Source organism: Triticum urartu, chromosome 6A, assembly GCF_056163025.1.
Source record: "Triticum urartu cultivar PI428250 chromosome 6A, HENAU_Tu73, whole genome shotgun sequence".
Taxonomy (NCBI): Eukaryota; Viridiplantae; Streptophyta; class Magnoliopsida; order Poales; family Poaceae; genus Triticum; species Triticum urartu.
The window spans coordinates 400,362,757-400,385,961 of NC_141878.1; the positions used below are offsets into that span (position 1 = coordinate 400,362,757).

General features: G+C 47.8%; 1 long non-coding RNA gene across 1 annotated transcript; it reads right to left on the reverse strand.

Annotated features, from left to right (window-relative positions):
• Nucleotides 1–803: 803 nt before the first annotated feature.
• On the reverse strand, nucleotides 804–4,492 carry LOC147965395 (uncharacterized). The gene is made up of 2 exons (XR_015608324.1): nucleotides 2,348–4,492; nucleotides 804–1,108 (listed from the first exon to the last, which is right to left on the reverse strand). It is a non-coding gene; the product is annotated as an uncharacterized LOC147965395 (long non-coding RNA).
• Nucleotides 4,493–23,205: the final 18,713 nt, after the last annotated feature.

Genomic DNA, 23,205 nt, shown 5'->3' on the forward strand with positions numbered 1-23,205 from the left:
CATGCTTGTTGTGAGAAGCATATCCCCTAACCTGCCCCAAATGGGGCACAAAATTTACCACAACATGTTGATGCCGCTTCATGATAGCATGCCAAGTTTCATGAATCTTAGACGAGTTTTGGATTTACTAGAATTTAAAAACCAAGTAGCTCAATGTTTGCGGCTGAGTGACGGTGGCAGGGTGTTTGACATTCATTCCCATTTCTTGCATGGGACCTAAGCAGGGAACCAATGACACAAATTTGAATTTTCAACTAATTCATATGCGTTAGAGCATGTGCCTATAGTCCAAATTTGAATTATGCACATGAATGCATAGAAAACTTAGTTAATGTATAAAAATGTCCAAGCGAACCCCGAAAAATTCCGAAAATGGACACAACACTCCTGTTGTTCTATGTTGACACTAGGAAAAAATTGAAATCGAGAAGAGGCAACGGATATCGTTTTGTCCAGAAAGGTGAATTGTTCCCTATCGAAACCATCACACTTGTTGTGAGAAGCTCTGGTTTATGAGAAGCTTATACCCAAACTTGCCCCAAATGGGACAACATTTTTACCATGACATGTTGATGCTGCTCCATGATAGCATGCCAAGTTTCATGAATTTTGGACGAATTTTGGTTTTACTAGAATTACAAAAGCAAGTACATCGACGTTTGCCGGAGAGCCACGGTGCCGTGGTGTTTGAATTTCATCCCCATTTCTTGCATGGGACATAAGCATAAACTGTAGCGCCCAAGATGCGATTCTATCCCAATCACGTGATGAACTCATGATTGAGGCACAACCGCATTTCAAGCGCATAGCAAGGTGGATACCATTACAACATACCATGTACTGAATAGATGAGAATACAAGATAAAGGCTTACACTCGCCACACATTACATCATTCATACAACAATACATCAATACATGTCAACCATCATATAGAAGAGCAGGATCCGACTACGGATAAAATCAAACGAAAAAGAAGAACGACATCCACCCTGTCAGCCCTGGCTCCCCCGACCCGGAACCTATTCCCTTGATCGAAGAAGAAGAAGAACTCCGAAAGCAATCAAGCATCGCTCTCTCGTCAAATCATCGCATTACCTGTACCTGCAACTGTTGTTGTAGTAATCTGTGAGCCACGAGGACTCAGCAATCCCATTACCATGGGTATCAAGACTACAAAGCTTAATGGGTAAGGAAGGGGTAAGGTGGTGAGGCTGCAGCAAGCGGCTAAGCATTGTATGGTGGCTAACTTACGAGTACAAGAATAAGATGAGAAACTACTCAACGGCCGCGAACTAGTTATGATCAAGAAGTGATCCTGAAGTACTTACGGTCAAACATAACCCAACTGTGTTCTCTTCTCAAACTTCCTCGAAAAGAGAGAGTCACGGTTACGAAACACGGTTGCTATATTTTAATTGAGTTTACTTCTAGTCCTCTACAACCAGATATTAACAAATTCCCATCTGCCACATAACCGCGGGCACGGCTCTCGAAAGTTTAAATCCTGCAGGGGTGTCCCAACTTAGCCCATGACAAGCTCACGATCCGCGGAGACAATCCTCCATCGTGGGACACCCGACCAGACTCGGAATCCCAGTGCACAAGACATTTCGACAATGGTAAAACAAAACCAACAAGATCACACGAATGTGCTGACAAATCCCTATAGGAGCTGCACATATCTCGTTCTCAGGGCACACCGGATGGGACAAGGTACGAGTAAAACCAACCCTTGAGTTTCCCCGTGGTGGCCCCGTAGGCTGCCCGGTTCGGACCAACACTCAGAGGAGCACTAGCCTGGGGGGTTGAATTAAGAAATCCCCGGGGTCCGGAAAGTCCCTAGGCAAGTTTTAGTTGTTATTAGGCAAATGGTAAAACCAATGTTGGGCCTTACTGGAAGAGTGTTATTCAAAGTGAACTGTCAAGAGGGTCCCATACCCCTCACCATGTTAGGGACGCAAAAATCAAGGAACATAACACCGGTATGATGGAAACTAAGGCGGCAAGAGTGAAACAAAACACCAGGCATAAGGCCGAGCCTTCGACCCTTTACCAAGTATATAAATGCATTAATTAAATAAGCGATATTGTGATATCCCATGATATCCATGTCCCAACATGGAACAACCTGCAACTGCACCTACAACTAGCAACACTATAAGAGGGGCTGAGCAAAGCGGTAACATAGCCAAACAATGGTTTGCTAGGAAGGGTGGAAAGGTTAGAGGCTATCATGGCAATTTGGGAGGCTTGATAACAAGTGGTAGGTAGCGCGACATAGCGATAGCATCGAGAAAACTAGCATAGCAAATATAGTAGTGAGATCCAAGGTGACGGTCATCTTGCCTGAAATCCCGCAAGGAAGAAGAACGAGTCCATGAGGTAGACGAAGACAACGTAGTTGAACGGATCCTCACAATCGCAACGTAACCGGAACTATCAAGGAGAAGTGTAACCGGAAAGAAGCAAACATCATGGTAAACAACCATCACATAAACATGGCATGATGCACAATCAAGTATGATACATGTCCGGTTTAATGAGGCATGTCAGTTTGGCAAAGTGCCACAAACAATACTACAAATTAAGTGGAGCTCAATATGCAATGAGTTGCATATTGACAAAACACCACATTCATTTATTTAGTTCTCTCCCATTTATGTACCCAACAATATTAAATGTTGTTAAACATGGCAAGAGGTGAAGCATAGATAAACTATCTATTTAGGCAAGTTTAAATGAGGCCGAAAACATCAAATAACAATTCCGGTAAATCCTCATGTGCATATAGTGATTTAATGCAAACAACAATTTTAAACATTTGAAATGTTGTTATCATGATGTGGATGACATATACAAGTTTATGCAATTTATGGAAATGTTGACATAATATGATATGAGGCATTTGTCGCCATGGCGGAAGGAAAGTGTGCCATGATGACAAAACGGGAATGGTGCCACGGATGAATCCGAAAATGATGTCACGGCAACATTCGGATGATCCGGCAATTCATGGAAATGTCGGTGCAAAAGAACAAGTGTGCAGAACATGCAAGGGTGACGGGGAGTGATCCCGGTAAATCGGGTTCCCACGTGTCGGCGGCAAGGCATACGAGGGTCGTGCATGAAACAAGTCGGGCACGGTGCAAACGCAAGCATCTCATACAACAAAGCATTCGTCCACGAGCGGTCGTCTCGTCATTATACCTTGGAAGCTTGCATTTTCGGAACGGATCGGGTTCGATGCGGTGCTGGGAAAGTAGACGTTCTCACGACGGTAGTGGAAGTAGTGGTTCATGAGTCGAAGAAGAACTAGTTGTTCATGTCCGTAGATGTTCAGGGTCATGACAAGGAACTTGACGTCCATGGGGTCTTGGAGGGTCGACGGTAGTGATACACACGTCGTCGTGGGAGTAGTGGTTCACACCACGGTAGTCGAACTTGCCGCTTGTGGAACACGGGTCTTCGGCGACGGTGGTCGTACTTGGCGAAATCCACAAAGGGATCTTGGCGTTCTTGGCGATTCCGAAGATGGCGGTAAAGGTACTTGGCGCGTCACCGCGTAGACGAACTTGAGGGTCGTCGACGTCGGGGTACTTGGGGTCTTCGGACTTGCCGGCTTGATGTGGTCGAGGTGGACGGCTGACAGGAGGTGCTCATGGTCGTCGGTGTTGCGTGTACGTTCATTAGAGCAGGACTTGGCGGAAACCCCGAAGGCGCTGCTCGTTGGACTTGTGACAGAGGTCATCAGAGAGGTCGAGAACTTCCTCTGGCGTGAGGCAGCGGTGGAGACGCGGGAAGGAGGACTCGGGCAGGAATTGGTTAGGCAGCACGAGAGGCGGGAGAAAAGGCGCGGAGGCGCTGCTGGAGATGGTGGCGGAGCTATCTGCTCGTCCTTTGGGTCACCGGTGGCAGGGTCCTACTTGCCGTACGCGAAGCAAGGTCGAGGAGGAGGCCGAGAGCTATGTGGGCGCGACGAAGGTGGTGACGCCGTGGTTCACCGGCAGGAAGAGGCCGTGCAGTGGGGCGATGGGGATGGACGAAGGAGATGGGCTCACTGGCCAGAACGACGGCACGACGACAGAGGAAGGGGTTGCCGGCAGCGCTGTTGGCGCAACACGGCTAGAGGCGCGGGCGCCATGGCGGGAGGCGACGTGGCTCCGGTGGTTGAGGCCAAACGGAGGGAGCGGCCGTAGGGCCATCGCACGCGGGGTGGCCCTCCTATGGGTGGCGGCACGCGGGGGAGAACGAGAGCGTGAGGAGATCAAGCGGAGGGAGATGAGGAGGGGATCAGGAGGATGAGACAGGGTAGGCTGGCGGCGCTACAAGGAGGATGAGGGAGTGAGCGATCGAGCATGGGGGGCTAGGGTTAGGAAGGGTTTAGGTGGGCCGGCCTGCTAGGAGGCCCAAGTGGCTAGAGGCCCGGCTAGGCTGCTGCAGTACTCCTCTCCCTCTCTCTGAGTTTCTCTTTTCAGAAAAAATAGGGAGATACCAAAAAGAATCAAGAGAAAAGGCCATGGAGAAGAATAAAATTGTGGGATATTTTTGTAAGGTTTTATGGAATATTTCCAACCCAACAAAAGTGGTTCCAGCAAAAAAAGGCGAAGTTAAATCCAAAATTATTTAACTTGCACCAAAGGATTTTGAACGGAGTCTAGGATTTTGGAGTGTCCAAAAATGTTGAGAATTTAGACAGAGCCTCGATAATTGGGAAAATAATTATGAGCAAGGTTAGAGAGACAAAACTTGAAGAAGGAAAGGCCAAGGGATTTAACATGAACGTGTGTTGTGGTAAATTCCAAATTAATGGAATATAATTTTATAGCTCCCTAATAATATTAGGAGGATATGTGTTATAAAGAGAAATCACCATGTGCATTCCCTCGATTTAAATGGATCGAACATCCATACAATTTATTTATAAGAGTTATAAGATTAATGATATGATGGCATGATGCGATGCAAGAGGTGACATGATGAATGCAACAAAGCAAAACAAATCACACGACGAAGTTCAAAATACATGGAAGGCATCTGAAGCGTCGGTCTTGGGGCGTCACATAAACCCATGAAGACATATATGATTTTACAACCCATGTTGGTGCACTCGAGCATGTGCATGTAGTTTAATTTTGAATTGTGCACCTGAAATGGCTAGAAAACCAATTTATTGTATAAAATATTCAAACGAACCCTGAATAATTCTAAGTCTTTTATGAGGCACATATAGTTGCATGTTCACTGCAGATAAAAGGTCTAGCAATTCAAAAACCGTCCATTGCCGCGGTGACCCCATTATGTAATTCAAATCAAGATGAAAAATCAAGTAGATCGCACACAGTTTATTATCACCAACCATGTGAGATGCAACACAAAATATCCTGGAGCACCGTTGGTGTATAGTACACCTATGGCTTACACGAGAAGGTGCATCTGCTACAGTCCACAGTCGGCGTCTCAAGCATACTAGCTCGCTCCCCAAATATCATTTCACTGTTCAATCATCGTCGGTGAAAGATGAGCATGTGGACCCGCATCGTGAGGGCAACTTCGGTGGCCCACTCCGTCGAGAGTTTGGCCGCAGCCGCCATGCGCGTGCTAACAAGGTGCATGAGCGCAGCCACAATCTGCAACCGGGCGGCCAAGGCAGCCCAAACGACCGCTGTTGCTTCTCAGGTGGCGGCAGGAGCATCTACCTCGGGGATAGCAACTGGCGAGAGCGGCACAACAGTTGTCTGTTCCGTAGTGGCGGCCTTAGCCCCGATGGAGGTCGCCCACGACCATGTTGAGGCCGCCCATGCCCAGCTCCTGGCAGTCACTGCACAAATCGAACGAAGCTTCTCCGACAACGGTCAGCAACCCACGACCAAAGAGCTGGCATTCGCCGAGAGCGTTCGAGCAGCCGTCCATTCCTCCGCCGCATACCTTGCGACGACGGAGCCCGTCCAAGCCCAGATCGCGGCCGCCCACGCCCAGCTCGTGGCGGCCTTTTCCAAAGAGATGGCGGACGCGGATGGCGAGATGCTTGCCGAGTATGGTAAGATGGATGCCACGGATCCCCTTCCCCAGGAGACTGTCAGGCGCGAGCTGGACATGGAGGCGGAGGCGGAGATCGAGGAGCACCAGCCGTAGTAGTACTCTTTGTTTTGTTTAATTAAGAGCGCCGGTCTTTAATTTGTTAGAGTAATGTTTAGGTCAGCTAGCTCTGTTTAATTGCTGAACTTGCTCGATTAAGAAGTGTAGGTGTGCTGTAGTCTCCTTTATGTATCGAAATTATGCAATGACGTGGATGACCACTGTAACCATGGAAATTTGAACCAAAATTTTTTACGTTCAAACTCATCACACACGGGTTAAGCTATCTGAATCATTTGTGATGTTCACATATCATACACTGTTCTGAATAAGGGACCGTGTCTGATGACACTTTGCGCGCCAGTTTTTTCGCTGAAGCAATTCCAATTTTTCGGCTTCCGCGAAAATATCTACCTCCCCGCCCCTCCCCCTTACCTAAAGCCATATTTCCCCTGTTTCTGCCTTCCTTTCCAAGTTCAAACCTTCACTCCTTGCTTGCAGCACCGCCTCCTCGCCGGCGGCCCTCCTTCACGCTGCTCGGCCTCGTCTATCTAGGCAGGTAATCCACACCCGACCACCATCCCCCTCCTCCTTCCACATCCCACATGCCCCGACTACCGGTGCGAGTGCGACACCTTCCATCCAAATAACCTACCCCTCCACCCAATAAGCGCCGCCCTAAGCCATGGTGCACGCAGTATAGTCAGGATCTGAAGGAGCATTTGGCAGCGGAGAAGCAAATCACGGCTGCACGCGTGGATGAGGTCGCGATGGCTGCCATTCGTGCCAACCCCCAGATCTTGGAGGAGCACCTTGCCATTTTCCAGCTACGCCGGTTAAGCATGCTCGGTTTACCCGTTGCGTGTGCTGCTCCTGCCTTTCCTGCACAAATTCTAGTGAATTGTGCTATCTAATTTTTCCATGCAATCTGTTGCTCTAGTGTATATGTTCTATATGTCGTGCAGTGTGGTGCTCACTTATTAACTGTTTTGTTAATTAGTTTTCGTCTTCAGTTAACTTTTGGTTCAACTCTGCAAATGTGATGTTCAATTCTTCAGACTGCAATTTTGCATTATCTTCCATGTGAGAAATAAATCAAATTTATCTTTACAAAATACATGAGAAACAAATACAATTGCTATATTTCCAAGTTGTCAAGAATGCTTGGTTTGGTTATACATTATGCAATGTGGTGCTCAGTTAAAATTTGGTTCATTTGTGTTGTGGTGTTTAGTTAACTGTTTGGTTCAATTCTGCAATGCGATGTTCAATAGTTGTGGTTGCATTCTGTTATTGTATACCATGTGAGGAATAAACTTAATTTGGCTGTAGTAAATACATGAGAAATAATCTGATGAATCTGTAATGTGCTTATTTTCATCAACATATTTTACTGATAGCATGCGAACCCTTACTTAACCTGATGACTAACTACCGTATATGTGTTGCAGGGAAACAATGGGAAGCACTGAGGTTTACAATCGAGTTTAGCACGTGCATGGTCCATTGTCTAATAGCACATTATTGTGCAATTGCAGGAACCATTCTAATATTTAGGTTTTTAACACTTTGGTCTTGCACATGTAGGTCCTACTGTCAAAGGTTTTGACCCACTATTCGATCCTTTTTGCATATGGGGAATGAGTTGTCCATGAATATCAATCAAATCAAGAAACTTAGAAAGATTGTTAGGATAACGAAATTAGCAACAAAAAACAACAAGATCTTTGTCTGCACAATGAAGAAGACACGAGTTCACTACAAGATGGTACTAACTATTATACCTTGCCCTTTTTTATTCCTTTGCCCCATTTCCAATATAGAGAAGATATTTATGCATATCCTTGTTTTCAGGCCTTTCCAAAGCAGTTCACCGATGATTACCTCTCAAACCACCTCTATGGTCAAGAGGCGAGGAGGGTTTTCATACAACACCCACGGTTCAATATTGAAGTGTTCCTGAAGAGGATGAAGGATGGACGGTTAATCATCCACATGCACTAGCCTAAAGTTTCAAAGACCTTCAACATGAATGAAGGCTCAATATTCGCCTTCCGATTCAGCAGTTTTCCAGATGAGATGCATCTGTCTATATATGGTCTATGATGCTAATTTCGAAAGGTTCTACTTGTTGCATGTGAAACTTGGTGCTGGTGCAGTTGTGTAATGGGGTAGCTGAGTGCTGAAGCTATATCATGTTGTACTCTCATGTATTTCAATTATGAAATTCTACTTCCTTAATATGGAAATGAAATATATTATGTGCTTAATATGAATGTCAATTAGATTAATAAATGGATTATTAATAATAGGTGTAACATCTCAATTTTCAATTTGGATGTTAATCACTAGGTCATCATATGCATTCATGCTCTTTGTTTTTTTGTTTGATTTTAACATTTTGGTCCTAAAGACATTAAGCAACTCAAGGACCCAAGGAGAGAGTTGGAGGTTTCATTTAATTTTCATATTTGAATTTATTTCAACTTTGAAAAGAGGATCAATTTGATTTTAATAATTTCTCTCCAATTATTTCAACAATAAAATAAATGAGAGAAGATAATATGACTTCTTCATCAGAAGAGAAATATTGGAGAAGAAATATATATTAAAAAAATCAAATTATTAATTTTATTTGGGTTTTATCTGTTGTTTTATTTGAATTAGAGAAAAACATGCATTTTTGAAAATTGCATTTTAGTCCATAAAAATGTTCATCTTGTCCTAAATATTAGGTTTGGACAGTTAAAATTGTTTCTGGATTTTTTAGAATTTATCTATATTTTATTAGGATTTTTGTTTGCGGCAAAATTTATTTTAAAATAATAATAATAATAATAATAATAATAATAATAATAAAACTCCGAACTGGGCCGACCTAGCCGAGCCAGGCCACGGCCCAGCGCGCCACCGCCGCCTCCTCCTGTCGTGCCATCGCCAGACTTGAGGAGGAGTCCAAGCTGGACTTACCCCGCCGCCGCGACCCCCTCCCCAAGTCGCTACCGCCCCGCCCCTCTTATAAGCCGCCCCTGACCCCTCCTCCTCACCCGCCACCCGCCGCCGCCTGCCACCGCAGCCGCAGCCCGCGCTGCCGAGCCACCGCCGCTCCACCGCACCGCCTCCCCGCACTGCCATCGCCTCGCCGCCGATGCCCCATCGCTGGAGCCGCCGGATCTCACCGTCGGTTTTCTCCAGTTAAACGGTATACAAACTGTTCGGTTTTTTCTGTTTATTTTTTCGCTTTAGTTTTAGATCGGTTTTTCGTTTTTGTTTTAATCTAATTAGTAAACGTTCACTGGTTAGATCGTTTTAACGAACGGTTTTCATTCGTTAGTCTATGTTAGCGGACGTTTGTCCGATAGATTTTTCTTTTTAATTTTATTATCAGCCAGGGACCTATCCGCGAATATTTTTTTATAGATTAGTCCCTGAACTTCAAACCCTCGTTACTTTTTCCTCTTTTGTCCAAATCCAGTGAAACCAAAGCCAAAATCTTCGTCCCGATTCCCTCTATTCAGATAATCAACTTGTACATGGTTTTGATAAATTAAAATTTGGTTTCAAGCAGTTTTGATTTCGAACTTCTTTTGATCGTAGTTTGAGTGTCGTAGCTCCGATTCGATTGATTCTTTTTGCAAATCGAAGCTTTTTTACTTAGACTTTTAGTATGGACCTTTTATTTTGGATTTACCTTTGCATCTTATGTTTGAGTGGTTATGTATGCTATTGTTTGTTCATGATAGAGTTTCCGGAGTGCGAGGCTTGCTACTACGAATCTCTAGGGTTTTCCGATCGTCAGCAAGGCAAGTAACACCTTGATCATTTCCATTATTAACCAGTTTTTATGCATTAGTTTCAACCCTCAATCATTGCATGAGTAGGATTTGACAACATGTGGGTATTTGGGGAAGTAGTTGATGAGGTAGGCACCTATTGCCTTTTATTCAAACCCTGGGAGTTCTATGTTGTGCTTATACTGCTATGCTATGCTCGTTGACGTGGTTTGGTTTGAGTGATCCATGACATATGTGAGAGTTATTATTAACTAGTGGTTAACTTAAGGTGGCTACTTTAATGCACATCTAGGTGGATTGGTTGCGGGCACCTGGAGCAATCTAGTGCTGTCCTAGGATATCCCGGAGTACCCGTGTGATCATCCTATGGTTTGCCACCTAGGCTGAAAGGGATCATAAGATTATTCTTGCTAGAAACTTCCATGTGGAGACACAAGCCATTATGAGTTCTGGCATAGTTGAGTAAGTTGTGTGACCTCTTTCAGTGGTAGGCTAGCAGATGTAGGGGACACTACTAGGAAAAAGCTAATTAGTGGCGCACCTGTTTTTGCCATTAATGGCGCACTACAGGTGCGCCACTATTATCACGCCACTAGTAACAAATACTAATGGGGCACTATAGCGTAGAAGTGCGCCATTACTATCTGACTTAGTAATGGCGCACCACATAGAAGTGGAGCCACAAGCCATTATGGGTTCTGGCATAGTTGAGTAAGTTGTGTGACCTCTTTCAGTGGTAGGGTAGCAGATGTAGGGGACACTACTAGGAAAAGGCTAATTAGTGGCGCACCTGTTTTTGCCATTAATGGCGCACTACGAGTGCGCCACTATTATCACGCCACTAGTAACAAATACTAATGGCGCACTATAGCATAGAAGTGCGCCATTACTATGTGGTCTGCCATTACTAACAATATTTTTTGAAAAAAAATCAGATTTTTTTAATTTTTTTTCAATTTTTCAATTTTTTCATTTTTTTTCTTAATCTTAGGTCACTATGGCTTAATCTCGGGTCAATATGCTTAATCTCAAGTCAAATCGCACTAAGTGGTCAAACTTCCCGGACCATGCTTAACTTCGCTGTTCTATCCAACCCAGCACCACCTCACTTAATAGTCACTTGTTGATATATTTATCATATCAATCCTATTAAACCTTATTAATGTCTAGGACTTTGTTCATGTTCATGAGTGTGATGAAATTTTGAAAAAATATTTCAAACTTCCCGGTCATATTACGTATCATATTTTGAAAACCATTTCCAAAAAGAAAATTCGAAACCAATTTTTTTCTGTTACTAGTGGCGCACCTAGCAAATGGTGTGCCACTAGTAAGTTGAATTATTTCCCATTTCCCTCCTCTAGATCTTAAAAGCCCCGTATCTTTCGTTCTGTTAGGTTTTTGGGTATTCTGAAAATCTTGAACAAAAGTTCCCCTGGTTCAATTCGGATGTAACTTCTCGAGTAGATAATTTTTCATATAAAAAACTTATTAATCTGAGTTCGTATGCAAAAGTTATGCCCATTTTACTAAATTCCAGAGAGATTTTGCAAATAAAGTCGAATTTCATATTTGTAAACTTTCCCAACAACTAGACCACATATCACGTGGGAAACTTATTTTCTTTTATTTTTTTGACTTTTCCATCATTTTCTTTTATTTATTTTTAAAACTGAAAAGGCGGTCCACCGGGGGGGGGGGGGGTGCATTTGGTCAAAGCTACCAATGGCGCACCACCTACCAATGCGCCATTAGTAACCTTGGTTACTAATGGTGCACCTGTTACATGGTGCGCCATTACTAGTTTTGCAAAAAAGATAAAAAAATAATTGTTAGTAGTGGCGCACCGTGGTTGTGGTGTGCCATTACTAGTTTGAACTAGTAATGGCGCACTATACCCTGGTGCGCCATTACTAGTTTGAAAAAAAGTAAAAAAATTCGTTAGTAGTGGCGCATAGAGTGTGTGGTGCGCCATTACTAGTTAAAACTAGTAATGGCGCACTATGCCCTGGTGCGCCATTACTAGTTTTGGAAAAAAATAATAAAAAAATTGTTAGTAGTGGCGCACCGTGGGTGTGGTGCGCCATTAGTAATGAGGACACTAATGGCGCAGAGTACTGTGTGTCAGCAATACTGATCCAGGGATGACACTTAAGTACAGAGACTTGACTGTCTGAGGTCGGGTCGCTACAATAGGGCAATTAGCCTGCTAATGGCGAATTAGCCTACTAATTGGGTTTTGCTATTGCAAACGGTTATTGAAAAAATACGTGGGAGATGACCTCAGGCAATGCACACAGTTTCTAGGAATAAACCGTGTTGGATCAATGAACAATCACACACGACTTTCTCTTGAAAACTGTTTGTGTTAGGCCACCTTGTGCAAATGTTTACCACATAAAAACTGTGTGTGATGGATAGCTTTTTCCACACAGTTTCTTCTACGGGCCGTGTGTGATGCATTCAATAATGCAAACGATAAAATTGTTAATATCGTGTGCAATGGCAACGCTATCACAAACGATTTAATGGAAAATATTGTGTGTGATGTATCTGTGAACGGAAACGTTTTCCTTGGAGCGACTGTGTGGGATGTACATACGAACGAAAACGTTTAGCGGGGACTCAGTGGTGCACCACATACATGGTGCGCCATTAATGTCCATATTAGCTATAGCCCTTTTCCTAGTAGTGGGATGTAGGTGGCACTGTCTACCCAGAGTAAAGAGTTAATGCTTCTGAAAAACCGTGTCTCGGTCATCCATTTCTCAAACATCATGTAGTGTGAGAAATCCAACGGAGAAGATCGAGTCTTGTGGGGAAAAGTGCGCAAGCCTCTGCAGAGTGTATAAACTAATCATGATTAGCCGTGTCCCCGGTTATGGACATCTTGAGTATCTGGTACTTGAATTATTGGTTTGATCTCATCACTCTATTAAATTAACTTGTTGGGTTATAATTATTATTTTGGGATTGAGTTGGAGGAACCTTCTCAATGTTTTTCAACCAACTTTGTAGTTAAATAAAAATATATTCCTTCGTTGTAGGGAAAAATTAGCTTTATGAAAATGATAACCGTAGAGCCTCCACCAGCCATATATGCATGTAGTGATAGTTGTTATTTGTTTATTGCTCTATAGTGTTATCTTGCCAGCATATTCCATGTGATGACTTACACAGGCTGCAACGTATTATGTTGCAGAGTTTTCAGACGAAGAGTAAGGTGCGCTAGGTCATTGTCATGCCCTCAGTTTTTTCGTGGAGTTGGATGGATTCTTCTACCTTCAAAGCTTCCGCTGTTATCTTATTTAGATGGCCTTCAGCCATATTATTGTAATAAGTTCTCTTTTGAGACATTCGATGTAATAAGTGTGTGATTGAACTCTGTTATAAATCCTGGAGTACTGTGTGTGTCAGCAATACTGATAAAGGGATGACACTTAAGCACAGAGACTTGACTGTCTGAGGTTGGGTCGCTATAATAGGGCAATTAGCCTGCGAATGGCGAATTAGCCTACTAATTGGGTTTTGCTATTACAAACGGTTATTGAAAAAATACGTGGGCGATGACCTCAGGCAGCGCACATAGTTTCTAGGAATAAACCATGTTGGATCAATGAACAATCACACACGACTTTCTCTTGAAAACTGTTTGCGTTAGGCCACCTTGCGCAAACATTTACCACATAAAAACTGTGTGTGATGGATAGCTTTTTCCACACAGTTTCTTCTACGGGCCGTGTGTGATGCATTCAATAACGCAAACGATAAAATTGTTAATATCATGTGCAATGGCAACGCTATCACAAACAATTTAACGGAAAATATTGTGTGTGATGTATCTGTGAACGGAAACGTTTTCCTTGGAGCGACTATGTGGGATGTACATACGAACGAAAACGTTTAGCGGGGACTGACTGTGTGGGATGTACTTGCGACCGGTAACAATTTTGCCTGTATAATTGTATTTTTAGCTCTACTATACGTATTTCCGTATTTGAGCGCTCGCCGGTCGCACACAAACTCATTTTGCCGAGCGTGTGTGTGCCAGGAGGTCCATATCCCCGACGGTTTCTGGGTTGTGTGGGAAGGACCCCCCTATCGTCGTTACTCACTAGGCGGCGGTTCCAAATGCCATCGCGGAAAGGGGTTAAAAACCGTTTGTATAGCACTGACGCGTACGAGTGTTTTGCTCGTGGAAGAGGCTTAGTCAACGGGTCTACCACATTCAGATCCATATGTATTTTGCAAATCTCTATGTCTCCCTCCTTGACTTGATCACAGATGGAGTTGAAGCGTCTCTTGATGTGTTTGGTTCTCTTGTGAAATCTGGATTCCTTCGCCAAGGCAATTGCTCCAGTATTGTCACAAAATATTTTCATTGGACTCGATGCACTAGGTATTACACCTAGATCAGATATGAACTCATTCATCCAGACTCCTTCACTCGCTGCTTTTGAAGCAGCTATGTACTCCGCTTCACATGTAGATCTCGCCACGACGCTTTGCTTGGAACTGCACCAACTGACAGCTCCACCATTCAATATAAATACATATCTGATTTACGACTTGGAGTCATCCGGATCAGTGTCAAAGCTAGCATCGACGTAATCATTTACGACGTGCTCTTTGTCACCTCCATAAATGAGAAACATATTATCGGAGTAATTGGACACGGATAGCCTGAAGACGGCGAGACAATAAATCAAGACATCGGGGCTAGCAAAGCCCCTCAGTCCAAACTACCCGGCCGACTGCTGGCTGCTGGCTGCTGACTCCTCCACCAGGCCGGCTGCTGGCTGCCGACTGCCCGCCGCCCCTACCGGTTGCTGGCTGCCGACTGCTCCACCAGGCCGGCTGCTGGCTGCCGACTGCCCGGTCGCCCCTGCCGGCTGCCGACTGCCGACTGCTGCACCAAGCGGGCTGCTGGCTGCCGACTGCTCCAACCAGCCGGCTGCTCGAAATCAACTGCCGCCTGACCCGATGTCGACAAGACACCGACGGGACGACCGTACCGCGATGTCATCTATAGTGTACCGTGTCCCTTGGGTACTGATTTATAAAGTACCCAGGGGACAAGCATGACATGCACCATGCCTAGCCCATGCCACTACATAGCTTGGTTTGTAAGCTACCAAAGGTAGCTTACAACCAACGCTACCACCACCCATGCCTACCACTATATAAGCTATCTCCATCCATCCATAAGGAGAGGACACACACATGGACTCACACTCCCACACACTCACGCATGCATGCTCAGGCACATGTGGCCACACACACCTATGCTCATATGCATATACGAGATTAGTGGCCTACGTCACTGATCTCAGATACAACTCCAGGAGCACTCTATATTTCAGATATACCACATATATTCAGACATTCAGGAGTGGGTTGTTATCTCTCTGAAGAGCCCCGAATCTGGGTAAACTAGCGCGTGCTACTCGCATACCTGTCCTTGGATATTCCGGCAGCAGTCTTGCCCTCACAAGAAGCGACCTTGTGGCATATGTCGTCTTGCACCCCGTGAGAATACCACGACATTTGGCGCCCACCGTGGGGCGGTACTATGCTACCACGCTACTGCTGGTTTCGCAGTCCGGGCAGGACCATCTTCTTCATCATTCATGGCGTCGCGCCGTCTCTCCGATAGTGCTCGGGGGCTCGACTTCGACCCGCCTCCGGAGCGGCCGCGCGGGACGGCGCGTCCTCGTCATCGTCCTCGCCCTCGTCCTCTTCATCATCACGGCAGTGTCGCTGTCGTCTCTCTGGCAGCGCTTGGCGGCTCGACATCGCCGCGTCCCGGGGCGACCGTGCGGGCGCGCCGGTCATCCGCTTCGCGCTCCTCTCCTTGCGCCTCTGCCATGCCACCAGGCTCATATGCATTCTACTCCAGCCACTCGTTCTTCTTTTTCGATGCAAGACAAATTATGGTCATGCACTAGCCATACGCTAGTCAGCTAATCCCTAGATATTGCCCACATAGTGCTCGTGCATTGGTCAGACTGTAGCCATGTACTCCTCGTACATATCTGCACTAGCACGCCTCTACTTCATCACATCGCGCCTGTGCACGCAGTGAGCCCCTGCTGCCTCCACTCCGTCTAGCTTCCCCTCATGTCGCCCATCCATCTCGCTCGACCATCTCTGTAGCGAAGGACTCGACCAGGCCAGCACCGCTGTGTGCCTCGGTCTCGGCCACCCGCAGCAGCGTGCCGACCTCCTCTGCTCGTCGCCTTGTCTGGCTCTACCCGAATGCCTGCATCTTGGCCGCCTCCACGCTCGTCAACGCCCGGCCACCTTCGCTCCCTGCGCCCGGCCCCCGCCGTCTCCCGCCGCGCCGCCGGCTCCTCGGGGTCCGGCTCCGCGTGGCCGCCTCGCCCCGCACATGGCTGGGTCACCCGCTCCGCCCACTCCACCGGGTCCGTCACCGCCCACGCGTTGTCGGGTCCGGCCCCATCTCCGCGACCACCTCGTCCTCCTATGAGCCTCCTCTCGCGACACTTCTCCGGATCGAGGCCCCCTCCGCCTCGAGTGGATCCCTGCCACGGCTGCTGCGGTGTGGCTGGGCAGGCCACCGTTGCACGCCGCTCCCCTGCCAACTCCGCCTCCGCTCCGCGCGCCCGGCCAGGGCCAGTTCCTACACCGCCCGCCGGATCCCACCCCCGACGTCACCCACGCCGGCATCCGCCTACTCGCCGCCCCACCCACCGCCTCCGCCTGTGCTGCGCCAGCTCCGCGCACTGTCGCGCTGCCTCGCGTCCGCCTTCCACCAGTGCGCGCCGGGTCGCCTACCGCTCCATCCGCCTGCTTCAACCGGCTGCTCCACGCGGAGATAAAGAAAGAAGTAAGAAGGGCTGGGTGCCCAGCCGATTGGTCAAAAAAAGGTGGGGTCTGGCTGCTCGCGTGGAGTCGGACAGAAGAGAAAAACAGAGAAGTCGGCCCGGTTAAACCGGCTGCTAAAAAAAGAAAGAGTGCGTTCGGCTGGAGGAAAAATCGGGCCGGCTGCTCAACCCCTGCCGGATGCTAAAAAAAGAGAGAAAGAAGTCGGCTGGGAAAAAGAGAATAAAAGAAAAACCCGTTTGGATGACCCGTCCGCCTGCTTCGCCACTCGGACGGTCAGTCGTGACCCGCGCTGCCGGCTGTGCCAAGCCGGCTGGACTGCCTCCTGCTCCAACGACACATCCAGGGGGTGCGCTGACGCGCCCCCGCGAGGAAGAAGACAAAGTAGTTGCAGGGAGATCCGGCCCGACTGCTCAGCAGTCGGCCCGAATCTCAGGGGCTACACTCAGTGGGTGCGTTGACGCGCTACCGCGAAAAAGAAGAAAACAAAGTAGTTGCCGGGAGATCTGGCCCGACTGCTCAGCAGTCGGCCCGAATCTCGGGGGCTACACCCAGCGGGTGCGCTGACGCGCCCCCGCGAAGAAGAAGACAAGATAGTTGCCGGAAGATCCGGCCCGACTGCTCAGCAGTCGGTCCGAATCTCGGGGGCTACACCCAGCGAGTGCGCTGGCGCGCCCCCACGGAAGATTGCAAACAAGAAAAGAGTTTTGTCCGGCTGTCAGTAGCCGGCAGAAGAGAAAAAATAAGAAAAAAGGGCGCTGCAGGATGCCTCGCCGCTTGGCCGATCAAGCCTGATTGGCCGAGACCCCTTCGAGCACCCGGAGGCTCGAAGGCTACACCCAGCGGGTGCGCCGGCGCGCTCAGCAAGCGTTGAGCCGCGCCGGCTGTCTTTGGCAAGCTCCACCTCGGCTACACAAAAATCAATGTGAGCTCCTCACACGCATATTTTTTGCACCACGCAAGCACGGATTGCCCTGAGCAATGCTCGGGGGTTGTCTCCGCATTTTATTATAGTTGCATCACTGTTCACCCCGGCGCCAACCTGAGTTGGCCTGGGGGCTGGCCGCTTGGCCTGAGACGTTAGTTCACCTGGACGGCTTAGTAGCGTGCATGGTACCAAAGGTCCACTCTCAGTCACAGACCGTAGAGCGACTGTCCGGCTGGCAAGAGTGAACGCTGGAGGCCACCCACGCGAAAAACGTCCGGTAAGAAAAACGGTTCGGGTGACCCGGCCGTTTCCCTTACAAGTATATACTCGGTTGAATCTGCTCCCAAACTCTGAGTACTGTACACTCCACTTCGCGGCCCACTCTCAGCCACAGACCGCAGAGCGGCTGTCTTGCAAGCAAGAGCACAAGCCAAAAAGTGGAGGGAACACGAAAAAGATTAAGGGGGCTCAGACGAAACCGAGTAGGCACCCTCCGCATAAAACTTGCAATGCTAAAAGCAAACATTTGATATATCTGCGTGGACTAACTTCGTCTTTTTCATGATCATTTCCATGAACACTAGCCAAAAAACCTCCGCCCAACTTTGCCAAGTTGCCCGGAGGCTTGGGGGCTATTGTTGGAGTAATTGGACACGGATACCCTGAAGATGGCGAGACAATAAATCAAGACATCGGGGCTAGCAAAGCCCCTCAGTCCAAACTACCTGGCCGACTGCTGGCTGCTGACTACTCCACCAGGCCGGCTGCTGGCTGCCGACTGCCGACTGCCCGCCGCCCCTGCCGGCTGCTGGCTGCCGACTGCCCGGCCGCCCCTGCCGGCTGCTGGCTGCTGACTGCTCCACCAGGCCGGCTGCTGGCTGCCGACTGCTCCAACCAGCTGGCTGCCCGAAGTCAACTGCCGCCTGACCCGACGCCGACAAGACATCGACGGGATGACCGTACTACGACGTCATTTACAATGTACCGTGTCCCCTGGGTACTGATTTATAAAGTACCCCAGGGGACAAGCATGACATGCACCATGCCTAGCCCATGCCACTACATAGCTTGGTTTGTAAGCTACCCAAGGTAGCTTGCAACCAACGCTACCACCACCCATGCCTACCACTATATAAGCTAGCTCCATCCATCCATCAGGAGAGAACACACACATGGACTCACACTCCCACACACTCACGCATGCATGCTCGGGCACATGCGGCCACACACACCTATGCTCATATGCATATACGAGATCAGGGGCCTACGACACTGATCTCAGATACAGCTCCAGGAGCACTCTATATTTCAGATATACCACATATACTCAAACATGCAGGAGTAGGGGTGTTATCTCTCCGGAGAGCCCCGAACCTGGGTAAACTAGTGCGTGCTACTCGCATACCCGTCCCTAGATATTCCGGCAGCAGTCTTGCCCTCACACGAAGCCACCTTGTGGCATATGTCGTCTTGCACCCCCCGTGAGAATACCACAACACATATCCTTAGTCCTTTTCAGGTATTGTAGGATGTTCTTGTAACACCCTCGATGCGACTATAGCTCCCACGTGTCGAGGCACGACTTAGAGACATAATCGCATTGAAGGCATATGTCGCAAGTTAGGCAATCTTCACAACATCCCATGTAATATGAATAATAAAGGGGAGAACATAGTTGGCTTACACTCGCCACGTCAATCAAGTACATAAATAACATTACATCATCCAAAACACTCATGGCCCGACTACGGCGCCAAAATAGAAGAAAACCCAACATGCGACAACGGTCCCAATCACCCCCAACTGGGCACCACTACTGATCATCGGGAAAGGAAACATAATAACGCTGAGAGTCCTCGTCGAACTCCCACTTGAGCTCATAATCGTCACCTGGAGCGGAATCACCTGGACCTGCATCTGGTATAGTAGGAATATGTGAGCCACAGGGACTCAGCAATCTCGCACCCTCGCGATCAAGACTATTTAAGCTTATAGGAAGGGTAAGGCAAATATATGTGGAGCTGCAGCAAGCGACTAGCATATATGGTGGCTAACTTATACGCAAAAGAGAGCGAGAAGAGGAGGCAAAGCGCGAGCGAGAAACTAGAGAGCAACCTGCGCAAACATTACTCCAACACCGTGTCCACTTCCCGGACTCCACCGAGAAGAGGCCATCACGGTAACACACTCAGTTGATTCATTTTAATTAAGTTTAGTTCAAGTTATCTACAACCGGACATTAACAAATTCCCATCTACAGGGGAGTCCCAACTTAGCCCATGACAAGCTCTCATGGTCAACGAAGGAATAGACCTCCTCCCAAGACGTTCCGATCAGACTCGGTATCTCGGTAACTCAAGACACTTCGACAGGTTAAAACAAGACCAGCAACACCGCCCGAATGTGCCGACAAATCCCGATAGGAGCTGTACATATCTCTTTCTTAGGGCACACTCAGATGAGCGCTCCATACAACTAAAACCAAACCTCGAGTTTCCCCGAGGGGGCGCTGCACAGGACTCTAGTTTGGACCAACACTCAGAGGAGCACTGGCCCGGGGGGTTTAAATAAGATGACCCGCGGGCTCCGGAAACCCGAGGGAAAAAGAGGCTAGGTGGAAAATGGTAATACCAAGGTTGGGCATTGCTGGAAAAGCTTTAAACAAGGCGAACTATCAAGGGGTTCCCATTATAACCCAACCGCGTAAGGAACGCAAAATCCGGGAACATAACATGATATGACGGAAACTAGAGCGGCAAGAGTGGAACAAAACACTAGGCGAGAGGCCGAGACTTCCACCCTTTACCAAGTATATAGATGCATTAAGATAGCAATATAATATAATGATATCCCAACAAGTAAATAAAAGATGTTCCAATAAGGAACGGCCTCCGATCTTCACCTGCAACTAACAACGCTATAAGAGGGGCTTAGCAAAGCGGTAACATAGCCAATCAACGGTTTGCTAGGACAATGGTGGGTTAGAGGTTTGACATGGCAATTGGGAGGCTGACAAGCAAATGGTAGGCATCGTAGCATTGGCATAGCAAGAGCGAGCAAACTAGCATAGCAAAGATAGTAGTGATTTCGAGGGTATGATCATCTTGCCTGCAAAGCTGTCAGAGTTGACTGGATCCTCAAGAGAAAACTCAACGGGCTCCTCGTTAGTGAACTCGTCTCCCGGCTCTACCCAACAAGACAAACAAGCAACAAGGATACAATCAACCACGTGCAAGACTAAGCAATATGATGAAATGATGATATGCTATGCGGGATGCGATGCGGGATGCAAAATGCAAGATATGACAGGAAATGCATGAACCTAGCCTCAACTTGGAATTCCAAGGGTGCCACTGGAAAGATGAGATTAAATCGCTTGAAAACGATATAAAGAACACCGGAATCAGAGTTACGGTTTGGAAATGGCAAGCGTTTCAAAAATGACACCGGTCTGCGATTTATAGCAAGTAGGCATCTAAATGCAATGAGATGAACATGCTACAGCCACCAAACATGAAAAAAAAATACATGGCAGGGATGCACACAAGATGCTTAACAAAAGTCTAGCACTGAGCTACGGCCAATTCATCCAATATGAGGTTCAAACAAGCATGGCAAAAACGCAAATGCAAAACAGATTCCAGACTTAGTGAAATTAACACTTGTCTGAAATTTCAGATCATGAAGCCCTCTTCGGAGCAACAAAACAACATGATACATGACCTGATTATGACAAATAAGAACATGGCATGGAGCTACTCAACAAGATTAACAAAAGACCAAAGTGACCTGGGGCCAAAAGGGTTCACAAAATATACTAACGGGCACACGAACATAGCTAAAACACAATCAGTTTTCAGACTTAGTGAAAACTGAGACATGCTGAAATATAACTCACGAAGGCATGTAAACAAGCTCGATGCACTCACTACGGTGCAAGTCATGGCAAGGCAAGCATACATCCATTAATAAGGCACAAAATACAAGCTAGACATGGCAAGAACAATGGCATAGCATGCACGGATCAACTACAACAACGCCGGCAAAATCGCAAACGAGTTGACGATCTGCCAAGATTCACCATGAAGCAAAAGTAGAGCTCGATTGACTCAAGATAGGGTGCTCCATAATTGAAAAAAAAGACATGGATGGACAGAGAATAACATGATTAACAAAACTCCTTTACTGATCATCCTAAAAAGAGGCACAGATCACTAGGAAACAAGCTGAACATATGGCATCATGAACTAAATAATCCCAGACTTAGTGAAAACTACTAAGTCCCTGAAAACAGATTTACCGGGTGCCTCACTTTGCAAGCTTGCACAAGTCACCACACACATCCTGGAAATGCATAGGTTGCACCTCTGGAAAGAAGACAAAATCCTTAACAAAACATATGAAGGACTCACAGGCATATCATGCACACAATAATCATGGGAAAAATGACAAAAGTCTAAGATAAACTAGCAGATCTGACAATTAACTCACGAGGCCTCCTTCTAACAGCATTTCGGGCATCAAGGTGAGCTCAAATGAAAATGATGCAATGGAATGAAATGATGTACTCGTCGAGGCGAATATTTTGATATACTATATGCGCGAATCGGAGCTACGGATGCAAAGTTACGGGGCCTCGAACAGGAGCATATGGACTGGAATTTCTGGGGCTTAGACAAAAAAAACAACCTCTCCGGAAAAAGTCAAACCGGGACGGAGAGGACCCGGGACGAGGAGATCCGGGCGAGGCGAGGGCGTTTGGATGAGATCCCGGTGGATCTCGTCGCGATCCACCGGAGAGGACGACGGCGGCCGGAGGGAGGTCGCCGGCGGCGGCGGCGATGCAGTCCGGCGACGGCGGGCAGCTCGGCCGTCGACGGGAGGCGGCTCGGCGGCGGCTACGGCGACTGGGCGGCGCGGCAGCATGCGGCGGCGGCTGGAGGCGGTGGGCGGCGCGGCAGCGGTAGGCGGCGGCGGGCGGTGAGGCCGGTCGGGCGGCGCGGCACCCAGGCGGCGGCGAGATCCGATGGACTTCGGGGGCCGGGGACGGGCGCGCGGGCCGCGCGGCGCGGGGGCGAGGGGCTGCCACTTGGCGGCTTGGGAGTGGCGGCGGCGGCGGGGCGGACATGTCCGGCCCGAATCGGACGTGTCCGTCGGCGGGAGGAGCGGCGGATCTGGAAAATTAGGGTTTCGAGGGGGAGAGAGATCCGAAAACGGAGGGGTCTATTTATAGGCATAAGTGGAGCTAGGAGAGTCCAAATGAGGTGCGGTTTTCGGCCACGCGATCATGATCGAACGCTCTAGGACATGGAGTAGAGTTTGGTGGGTTTTGGGCCAAATTGGAGGGGTGTTGGGCTGCAACACACACGAGGCCTTTTCGGTCCCTCGGTTAACTGTTGGAGTATCAAACGAAGTCCAAATGACACGAAACTTGACAGGCGGTCTACCGGTAGTAAACCAAGGCCGCATGACAAGTCTCGGTCCAATTCGGAAATGTTTAATCCCCACACACAAAAGAAGGCTAGAAATGACCACCGGAGGAGAACGAAGCGCCGGAATGC